The sequence below is a fragment of the Sinocyclocheilus rhinocerous genome, unplaced genomic scaffold (genome assembly GCF_001515625.1).
Source record: "Sinocyclocheilus rhinocerous isolate Xijiao unplaced genomic scaffold, SAMN03320098_v1.1 scaffold940, whole genome shotgun sequence".
NCBI lineage: Eukaryota > Metazoa > Chordata > Actinopteri > Cypriniformes > Cyprinidae > Sinocyclocheilus > Sinocyclocheilus rhinocerous.
In genome coordinates this window covers 4,911-17,024 of record NW_015670976.1, presented here as the reverse complement: position 1 = coordinate 17,024, position 12,114 = coordinate 4,911, and the positions used below count along the sequence as shown (strand labels likewise).

The following is a 12,114-nucleotide window of genomic DNA, read 5'->3' as shown; positions in this document are numbered from 1 at the left end:
TTAAATATGTTTATATATAATATAAATTATATAAATATAGATATATACATGTAAATACATGTAAATATTTTCAAAATATTTACTGTATGAGTGTGTATTTATATATACATAATAAATATACACAGTGCACACACAAATATTATGTAAACAAAAACTTTTATTTTGGATGTGATTAATCGCGATTAATCATTTGACAGTACTAATATACGTATATATATATATATATATATGTGTACATGTAAAATTAAAAGCCATTTTCAAAATGTTAATAAATATTATAATAGTTATAGATATTGTATAGCCTATTATAACATTTTAAGCAAAATCAAAGTGCCAACTTGTTTTACGCAGCAGCTGTTTAGTTTAAAGGACTGCATTGGAGGACAGCAAAACAAGCATTTAGTTAACCTTTCACTTAAAACCTCACTGTTATTGAGATACAGCTTTTGTGACAACGAGCCCTGATATAGGTTTAATGAGTATTTATCTGGCACAAAAACTAAATACAACTACAACTAGAAAACACCCTGATTCGAACAAAATACTTCACTATGAAAGAAGATGAAAATGCAGTTCAAGGACTTCTGCTTGGGGACTCCAATGAATGGAGTTGTTTTTTTTAAACCATTTCATTTGCATGAACCATCCGAATGACACAATTATATAAAACGAATCATCCGTCTCAATGTTTCATACGAGAGAGAGGGGAAATTTTAGGAGAATTTCGTTATATTCTCTCAGCTAAAGCTGCAGGCGCAATGCAATCCGATGTGTCAGAATGTGTCACGCTGCGTGGCTACTTGTCGGAAAATGTGGGCTGTTACCGGACGAGCTACATTATTATGAAAACTAAAGTTAGTAGCCTTGCTATTTTTAGCTAGTTACAGCGAAGGACATGACAATGTGTAGCAGGCAAAGTTAACAAGACCCAAAAGGGAGGCAACCATGTTGAACATTTCACCATCACATCACAAAACTACAACCTTTTTCATGATTTTCAACTTCAAAACTAGGTATATAATGAATCAATTAAGATGACATTTGGAGCTAGCATGTTATTTCCATTGAGGATTATGGTTTATGCATAGCTTCCTCTATCATTACAGCTCTGTCTGCCTTAGTAAAAAGAACAGCTGACATTTTCAGTGAACACACAGGCGTTCAATAATTCAGTGGCCACAGAAGGCGAACAGTGATCCAAACACACACAACAATTCCATTTTATTGGAGCTGACTCGGTTTTATTGCTTGGCAAAATTTGGTGTGGGAGTCGGCAGGAGCAGTTATTCATACAGGCTTTGCCACGAATGGAAAGGTGTGTGTGAAAAACTGCGACGAGGCACATAAGAGAAAAAACGTATTCAACAGAGCACAGATATGAAATCTATTCTGAGTGACAGAAGAAGAACTGAACCTTAGAGATAGAGAGAGCGCAGACGTTTGTTAGCTGTTTGTGATCAAATTGCTGGAACCCGATTCCACTTGACATTGACTGAGAATTAGTTTTATCAAACGAAACTCGAAACAACTTCTCCATGCAAGAGAAGAAAGAAACCTCATCTCTTGTCTCTTTTGTCAAAGCTGGCAGTGCAATATATTTTCCTTGATTAATTTGCCAGAGTTTGAGCTTGTGGTACCAATAAATAAATAAATATATAAAAAGTCTATTTTTGGTTTATTATTAGCATCTATTTCAGTTTTTTTTAATGGCTATTTTACACAAAAAGACTGCCGACTGCCTTTTCCAACCTTCAATTAGAGATGTTATTAAAGCTCAGTGCAAAAATACCATGAAGCCTTATTAAACAGCCTGAGAGAGAGAGAGAGAGAGAGAGAGAGAGAGAGAGAGAGAGAGAATTTTCAAGCATCTTTATTTAAGAAAAAAGATTAGTTATATAAAAACACAAAAAATCAATTGTTATAATCTTGGATTTAATGAATGCTGCAGTCATTGTCTGACATGCACCCAAAATGTCCAAACGTGATCCATAGATCAGGGGTTCCTTCAACAGCCAGAATAAAGATGGTGTAGAACTAGTTCTTTTCACTTGAAAGAGGTCCCATACTTTAAAAAGGTTCCTGTAAAACTCCGGCATCCTGGATGTGTTGACTGTTTTGGGATCTAACAAGAACAAAGACTTATCCAAACATAGTTCCTCAGCAGTCTTTAAAATCATTATGGCCACTGGCCTCCAGCTTAAGTTCTCTGGGCCAGTAAGGAATCGCTGTATAAACTGTAAGCGAAAAGCTGCAGTCCTACTTTGTAAATGTACAAGTCCTTGTCCTCCTTCTTCCTTTGGTAAGTACAATACATTATGGGGTAACCAATGCATTCCCCCCCCCAAAAAAAAAAATCTATTAAAATTGATTGGATTTTCGCAAGTAAATATGCAGGTGGTTCAATACAAGCCAGTCGGTGCCATAAAGAAGAGGCCACCAAATTATTAATAATGAGGGTGCGTCCTCTATATGATAAATTCGTTACAATCCATTTCCATTTCATTAAACAACCTTTTAGTTTTTCAATTAATCCCTCCCAATTTTTTTGAACAATAATTTTATCTCGTAAAAACACTCCTAAATATTTTAAACCATCTTTTTTCCAGGTTAACCCATTTGGGAGTGTTGGTACCCCTCTTTCCCACTTTCCTACTAACACTGCTTTGCTTTTACCCCAGTTAATTCTTGCTGAAGAGATAATTTCAAAATCCCTTAATGTTTTTAATAACATATCCACATTATTTTTTCTTATTAAGTATTATGACAACATCATCAGCATATGCTGAGACATAAAGTGCTTTTACAGGCTTGCACAAATACCCCTTCTAAAACTCCTCAATTTATTTAAAAGTGGTTCAATTTCCAACGTTTAAAGTATCCCAGACAGAGAACAGCCCTGTCTTTCCCCACGACACACTTTAAAAGGAGCACATAAGCCACCCTTAACTCTCAATACACTCTCAATGTCATTGTATAAAACTTTTATATACCCAATAAAATCAGAACTAAAACCAAATGCATATAAAGTTTTCCACAGATAGTCGTCATGTTCTACACCAGGGGTCTCCAACCTTTTTTACACCATGGACCGGTTACATTTGGAAAATATTCTGCGGACCGGCTTGGGGGGTTATATATATATAACAGTACTAATATACGTATATATATATATATATATATGTGTACATGTAAAATTAAAAGCCATTTTCAAAATGTTAATAAATATTATAATAGTTATAGATATTGTATAGCCTATTATAACATTTTAAGCAAAATCAAAGTGCCAACTTGTTTTACGCAGCAGCTGTTTAGTTTAAAGGACTGCATTGGAGGACAGCAAAACAAGCATTTAGTTAACCTTTCACTTAAAACCTCACTGTTATTGAGATACAGCTTTTGTGACAACGAGCCCTGATATAGGTTTAATGAGTATTTATCTGGCACAAAAACTAAATACAACTACAACTAGAAAACACCCTGATTCGAACAAAATACTTCACTACGAAAGAAGATGAAAATGCAGTTCAAGGACTTCTGCTTGGGGACTCCAATGAATGGAGTTGTTTTTTTTAAACCATTTCATTTGCATGAACCATCCGAATGACACAATTATATAAAACGAATCATCCGTCTCAATGTTTCATACGAGAGAGAGGGGAAATTTTAGGAGAATTTCGTTATATTCTCTCAGCTAAAGCTGCAGGCGCAATGCAATCCGATGTGTCAGAATGTGTCACGCTGCGTGGCTACTTGTCGGAAAATGTGGGCTGTTACCGGACGAGCTACATTATTATGAAAACTAAAGTTAGTAGCCTTGCTATTTTTAGCTAGTTACAGCGAAGGACATGACAATGTGTAGCAGGCAAAGTTAACAAGACCCAAAAGGGAGGCAACCATGTTGAACATTTCACCATCACATCACAAAACTACAACCTTTTTCATGATTTTCAACTTCAAAACTAGGTATATAATGAATCAATTAAGATGACATTTGGAGCTAGCATGTTATTTCCATTGAGGATTATGGTTTATGCATAGCTTCCTCTATCATTACAGCTCTGTCTGCCTTAGTAAAAAGAACAGCTGACATTTTCAGTGAACACACAGGCGTTCAATAATTCAGTGGCCACAGAAGGCGAACAGTGATCCAAACACACACAACAATTCCATTTTATTGGAGCTGACTCGGTTTTATTGCTTGGCAAAATTTGGTGTGGGAGTCGGCAGGAGCAGTTATTCATACAGGCTTTGCCACGAATGGAAAGGTGTGTGTGAAAAACTGCGACGAGGCACATAAGAGAAAAAACGTATTCAACAGAGCACAGATATGAAATCTATTCTGAGTGACAGAAGAAGAACTGAACCTTAGAGATAGAGAGAGCGCAGACGTTTGTTAGCTGTTTGTGATCAAATTGCTGGAACCCGATTCCACTTGACATTGACTGAGAATTAGTTTTATCAAACGAAACTCGAAACAACTTCTCCATGCAAGAGAAGAAAGAAACCTCATCTCTTGTCTCTTTTGTCAAAGCTGGCAGTGCAATATATTTTCCTTGATTAATTTGCCAGAGTTTGAGCTTGTGGTACCAATAAATAAATAAATATATAAAAAGTCTATTTTTGGTTTATTATTAGCATCTATTTCAGTTTTTTTTAATGGCTATTTTACACAAAAAGACTGCCGACTGCCTTTTCCAACCTTCAATTAGAGATGTTATTAAAGCTCAGTGCAAAAATACCATGAAGCCTTATTAAACAGCCTTGGTAATGTAATAAATTAAACTTTGGCTTGCTCATTTTCAGCCCACAGTTTTAATGTGAAAATATCCTGTACTGTACATAACTGACAATACTAACTAACAATAGAACTGAACAAGATTTAGCATTTGCTTGCTTTTCACAGCTGTAATTGAAAATCTTCTGCGCTTTCCAGAAACACTTACAATTTGATATGAAGGTCACGTCCTACAAGCTTTTAGTTTGGTGGGCTGAACCAGACAATGCTTCATACTAATGTTGTCACAATACCGAAATTTCAGTAGTCATAACTAATTCCAGTAAGGGTACATTTACACAACAGCAATGTAGTGTTTTTGAAAAGTTTCACGTACAGATGACAAGTTCTAGACTAGAACACTGTATAATGCATGCCAGGCCAGCAGTTGTCAGTCGATGTCATTTTATAAAGAAACACTACACGTCTGCACACATACCTATAGACTGAAGGTGTTATTTGCATGCGCATGACTGCACCGATTTCACAAACTCGTTTACATTGGGTGATACTGGCATCGTTATCAATTAAATGCAAGTCAGTGGGTACCGGCACTTTGAGTGTCAAACAAAGCATATACAGGCAAGACAAAATGAACACCCGTGGCTCCTGATGATAATATTGAGGTCTTATGAAGCGAAATGATCAGTCTGTGCAAGAAACCGAGCATTATTACCAACATGTTGGGGGTAACGCATAACAAGTGACGTGAGTTACGTAATCAGTAACTAGTAACGCATTACTTTTAAATTTACAATGAAATATCTGAGTTACTTTTTCAAGTAAGTAACGCCAGTTACTTTGTTTTCCCGTTTATTGACTCGCATCTCTCCTGTCCTCATGTTGAGAGCAATCGGGAGTAATTGCAAAGACACGTCATTCAGCCTGAAGGTTATTCATTTCACTTTTGGTGCGAAAGGACCTTTACAGTTGCCAAAAATATAACTTTTGGGTTTTTTTTGTTATTAAAAATAAATAAGCAAGCCCAGCCCAGGTAACAGAAAGTAATGCAAAAGTAACATACTTTCCAGAAAAAATGGGATGGTGCGTGTACAGTACACGCGTATTATTATTCTGGTGACGGAATTTGCGTCACGCGCACTGTACATGGTTCCTTTTTATGGTTTTCCTTCTATAAAAATTTTGCCTCGTCTGATATGCTTTTTTGACTCTCAACTGCTGACTTGCACTTTATGAATCACCCAAGGACCAAGGTTTCAGCTAAAAATCTTCATTACTATTCTGCTGAAGAAAGAAAGGCCTGAGGGTGAGAAAATTAACATCAAATGTTCCTTTTTGGATGAACTATTCCTTTAATTAAGACTGTCCACCACAACTTTATTAGCCAACAAATGGACATGACAACAGTTAAGTTACAAAACAGATAAAGCCAGATAAAGTGTAAAGAAAAATATTTCAGAGGTGTTATTTCATGTTTCAAAAAAATGCATTTTCAGAATATCCATTGCCGTGACAGTGGACGCGAAAAGAAAAGCACATTGAAATATATGGCAAAGTGAAAAAGCACAAGAGCCCAGCAGAAAGCTAAAGGCAGTCGCACACAGCGCTAAAGGCCATGGTGACAGTGAGCAGTGTTTTTCCATGTCTGCTAGGCTCGCAGGTTCTGTCACTGTGAGGAGCCGTAATATCAGGGCCTCATTTTTGCCAAGGTTTCAGCTTGGCCTTTGCCTCTCCATCCAGTAATTGGGAGCAGTATTCCAAGACACTGCCTGACTACACGGTGCAATTTAAGAGACATAGGACAGACACAGCATGACTTCCTGTTCTAAGATTTAAAACCATGGCAGCTTTTGTTAGACATCTAAAGACAAAGGTAAAAGGTACGCTTTTCCTTGATTTTTAAAATTGTATTATGCAGCTAATTCATTTGAATGGATTTAGTTTAGGGGCCTCGGTGGTCTCAGACCAACCGTTTGAAAAATAATGATTCAGTCCAAGCACCACATTTGCATCTTATATTTGTTTTTAGTTGTTTCTTTGTTCCAATCTTCTTATTTTTTCCACTACCATTTTCATAAGTATAAAAGTCAGTTCTAAATTGACTGGAAATACAGTTTGTATAAGAACAAAAGCTCCAAGCCTTGATTTATTAGTCTCCAACATGGCAGTAACACCATATACTGGAAGATTTAGGTCATATCAAAGTCTATAACTTGAAAGTGGTTTTCTATGTCTCTTGGGGAGCCTTCAGTCCCGTTGCATACATCCTATATAGATCATGGTCCATATACAGCTCTTTTTGAGCCATTATTTTGTGTGTGTGTGTGTGCCTGTTTTTCTATTCTGGTGGGGACTTGTAGGACAATAGAATATATGGTCTGTACAGTATAAAAACCATTACGCCTATGGAGAGTCCCCACAAGGATAGCAAACCAGACATGTGTGTGTGTGTGTGTGTGTGTGTGGCTTTTATAACTAAAAAAATCACAAACATACTGTCATGTCTAGGCGGATGATGGTTTTAATTGAAGCATTATATTTTGAAGCAGCTGTTTTTGCACTGATGCAAGACTTAAAATTAATTGGTATGCATATTCCTGTCATTTGATTTGAGTTAAATTGTAATAATATTTCACAATATTACTGTTTTTACTGTATTTTTGATCCAATAAATGACGCCCTGGTGAGAGTCATTAACAAAAATAAAAACATCTTATCAACCCCAAACTTTTGAATGGTAGTTGAACTGAGAAATGACTACATGTGTGGTTCATCAAGTCCATGGATACTAACACAATGTCGAGCGGAAGCAATTCCAGCTCAAGTAACGGGTAACATACAGGAGGAGAGTTTCCTTCACAATCCATTTCTGGAAGCACGTCCATGATAATCAGTTGAGTTTCAGAAAGGCTAAGATTCTGAAACATGACACTCCCTACTGGTTAAAGCTCTCAGAAGGGAGGAGAGGAGCAGACAGAAAATCCAGTCAATGGGCTGCTAATGATTTTAACCAGTGAGTGCTGTGAACACTTTTTTTTTTTTTTTTTTTGCAGTGGCGGAAACGGGCTTCCATAATTATCAGTCTCCACAACAACAAAAAAAAAAACCTCAAACTGAAATAGAAGAAAACAATACTGCTTAGTGAGGGGGAAACAGTGAGATTTTAGGTTCAAATGGAAAGTGCATATAAATATATTAACCACTTTTTCACCTTAACTAGTTAATTTTTATGTTTCATATAGTATATTCATACAGCATATGTAGTCTTTTTATGGTTTTAGTTTTAGTTAACTATAATAACCCCTTGGGCCATGTACGGTCACATAATAAAAATTCACAGTTTACTAGATTAATGGAGTGGCACATCTTACCCCACCCTCACCTACTTATGATTTACTCAGAATTACAGGTTTTCAGCTCAATCAGTTTAGCACAAAAACATGCTCTGCTCCAGTTCTGCACTCTGCTCTAATACGTGCTCCCATCCACATCAGGGGGGACAAATAAAAAAAAGACAATGTTCATGAGAAAATAATGAACCTAATTAAAAGGAAAGTGCCTCTGATGATGGGAAGAAAAAACTTTGGGGAGATCAAATTAAAATTCCAGCTCAGAGGGAAGTCTACAGGCAGAGAAGGAGTCACTGAAATATTAAGATCTCTGTCATAAAAGTGGGGAGACATAAGACATACCCACGCCGAAAAAAAGACAAAGACAGGAATATATAGGAAGTGGGAATGAGTACCAGGTGCGGGCTAATAGAGCGCGCCGCCCCGCGAGTGAGCGCTGATTGCTCCACCATGTGTGTCTGAAACTGACAGGACCAAAACAACCACCACGTGCAAATGACAACGACAGCGCACAGGTGAGAGGCAGAAAGGAGTCGGAGAAGGTACCGGTACTGACAGGGAAGCACCTCGATCAGTAAAGGAGCTCGGGAAGGGTGATGGCACGGCTTCTTCAATGCACCTAACGGCTGGTCTAAAATAGGAATAAAAAGTGTGCTACTGTTGAAAAGGAGTGAATCTGAGCCACAAAATGCAGCTCTGTGATTTTCAGTATTGTCACAGACTGACTGCAATAGAAAACAATGTTAATGCAGGTGAGGAAACATCACAAACACTTAATATTCAAGCGCATCTGAGACTTTGTACACAAAGCATTAGGATCCGAAAGCTGATGCATGCTGATTTGTTTGGCTGTTTACATGCACTTAATTTCTGAACCCGTAGGTTTGTGTCATTACACTAATTAGGTAGAAGTTACCTTTTTTAATCATTTATATCAAGGTATGAACAGCAAGTGCATGTGAAGCCTTCATCACTGAAGCTGAATTAAAGATTGATTAGAAGAAGGGCAACAATGCACTTCAGACTATGAACAATTCCTCAATGGATATTTCATGTTTCATATTTCAGGGATAGTATGAGTAAGACAAACCTAGACGGATAAAAAGCCAGTTTGTATCCTACTGATTACAGCGGATAAAGTATTAATCAAGAGAATCCTTTTCAATCTTTAATAGGGTAAAGGCTGTGGAACAAATGAATTATTAACGTAGTGTAATTCTGCATATTTATGGTCCCCGCTCTTCTGTCACTATCATATCAGATACGCTCTTTTAATATAGATCCAAAGTCAAGTTTGTGCATGCATTAAAATGAGCAAACGGAATGCCTCAAGCTTTTAAAAGATGACACAATAATGAGAAACCAATCAGTCAATAGCCACGTGATATTTAGGCAATAGAACACAAGAAGAAGTATAACAATACAGTAGAAAGTAAAGAAGTAATGTAAACCTCAGACAGACCACCTAACATTCTATTCACTGAAAATCTGACGCATTCTGTAAGATCTGATTGACTGGCTTTACAGGGAAAAGTCATATTCCAGTGGTACTGCATTGTTACAACGAACACTAATACATTTAATCCATGTTTAAAAACAGTTAAAACAATTAAATAATAAATTAATAAATCACTAAATATTTATATTTAACCCTTGTTGTGTTCAAAACACTATAACAACACCTTTGAAAGTGAAAGTGAAAGTGACGTGACATGTGGCCAAGTATGGTGACCCATACTTGGAATTAGTGCTCTGCATTTATCCCATCCAAAGTGCACACACACAGCAGTGAACACACACACACACACACCATGAACACACACCCGGAGCAGTGGGCAGCCATTTATGCTTTGGTGCTTCCGGTCAAAAATGTCCGGCCATTTAAAATAGCTTGTAAACCGCTTGTTATATTCTCAATAAATATTGGTTTCAATCTTTTTGTCAAATTGTTTTCTTTCAATTAGGACTGGTTTTGTTTTTATTTGTTGTTTGCATTGGTTGTAGGCCTCATTAAGGTTGAGTTTATGCACCTCAGATTTAGATCATTTTGTCAATATTATATAAAATATGAAAAAAATTGCACTGTTTATCACACTAGTGTGCTCTAATGTATAACCAGGAAGTTTGTTTTGAAAAGCTTTTATTTTGTACAAAATTGCAAAAAAAATTGCAAGAAAAATTACACAATCTCTTGATATGCTATAGTATCACCTAATATTGGATACAATCTTTTTGTCGACTAGTTTTCTTTCAGTTAGGACTGGTTCTGTATTTATTTTTTTTAAACTGACTGATCGTAGGCCTCATTGATCTGATCGATAACGAATGAAAGCCTGTAATACTCAAAACAGTTTGTTTGTGTACATAAACTTGTGTGTGTTTGTGTGAGTATGTGGTAGCACAAGTATGCATGCATCCACACACCCGAGACCTTTATATTTGCAGGCACAGACGTACATGTGTGAACATGATTAACATGCTTCCGAACACTAAATATTTATCTTCTTTTTGATCAATGAATGGTCATTTTTGACCAATATAAGCTCAGATCAATGAGGCCTACGATCAGTCAGTTTAAAAAATAAATACAAAACCAGTCCTAATTGAAAGAAAAATAGTAGACAAAAAGATTGAATCCAATATTTGGTGATAATAAAACACGACAAGAGATTTATAAGCTATTTTTTTAGGCCAGTCATTTTTGACCGGAAACACCACAAGTGTTATTTTGTTCTTGTTTTTTTTTTTTTACAAGATATAAGCATTTCAAAACAAATTTCCTGGTTGAACATTAGAGCACACTAGTGTGAAAAACAGCACACTTATTTTTCATATTTTATATAATATTTATATAAAATATTTATATATTTACAAACACAGATTTTGGCTTCACAATACATTAACTGATGGACTGGAGTGGTGTGGATTACTTTTGTGGATCAACAATTATTGTGATGTTTTCATCAGCTGTTTGAACTTTCATTCTGACGGCACCCATTCACTTGCAGAGGATCCACTGGTGAGCAAGTGGTCCAATGATACATTTCTCCAAATCTGTTCCCATGAAGAAACAAACTCATCTACAGCTTAGATGACCGGCAAATTTAAATTTTTGGGTGCACTATTTCTTAAATTCAGATTTAAAATATTAGATACATATACCTGTAACAACACATAATAAATAAATACATCATTTTTAAATGCATCATTCAAATTGTATAAAGCATTTACAAAATGTTTTTCTTTATCCATTTATCCTTCGTAACTTTACAGTTGAACCACTGATGTCACACGGACTACTTTGTCGATCATCTTGGTACTTTTCTGGACCTTGAACGTGGTAGTTACCTTGCTGTCTATGGGAGGATCAGAGAGCCCTCAGATTTCATCAAAAATATCTTAAATTGTGTTCCGAAGATGAACGAAGGTCTTACGGGTTTCGAACAACACGAGGGTGAGTAATTAATGACAGAATTTTCATTTTTGGGTGAACTAACCCTTTAATTTGAATGTAATGTTTTGCCCCGATTTTATTTTTTTATAAATTGAGGAATTTGATTTTGATTAGAAATATTACCAAACGTTAGAATTAGACACTTTGACAATATGCCAATGTTAACAGTAAAGACAAAACAATGATCCAACCGCATGTCAGCAAACGTGATTAACCGCTCACGTGACTCGCTCAGTGAAGGACAAGCAATCAAAGCAATCAAATAAAAACCTGTAAAGAACTACTGTGTATGTCTGAAATTTCATGTTTGCATCATGGGAACAGCTGCTGTTCATTGTTTTTACAGAACATTTATAGTTAATAATGGTCGACTGGTGTTTTACCTTCAGTCATTTTGAATTTGTAATACCTTGAATTTTGAGTTGTTTTTTTTTAAAGCATTTTCCTTGTATTATTTCTGACCATATAATATATATGTATAAGACAATAGTATATATGTATAGTATATATGTATAAGACAAGTTTGTACAATATGTAGTTGTAGTTCATGCATCTTTTTTGCAAAGATATTTAAC

The 12,114-nt window shown here is 36.0% G+C and overlaps 1 long non-coding RNA gene across 1 annotated transcript in view; it reads right to left on the bottom strand.

Moving 5' to 3' along the window:
- Positions 1-10,552, bottom strand: part of LOC107734379 (uncharacterized) — a 16,368-nt gene extending 5,816 nt beyond the window's left edge. Inside the window, exons 1-2 of the long non-coding RNA XR_001639085.1 lie at positions 10,543-10,552; positions 4,784-4,788 (exon numbers count right to left, since the gene is read on the bottom strand). This is a non-coding gene — a long non-coding RNA (uncharacterized LOC107734379). The remainder of the gene's footprint in view (positions 1-4,783; positions 4,789-10,542) is intronic.
- Between the last annotated feature and the right edge of the window lie 1,562 nt (positions 10,553-12,114).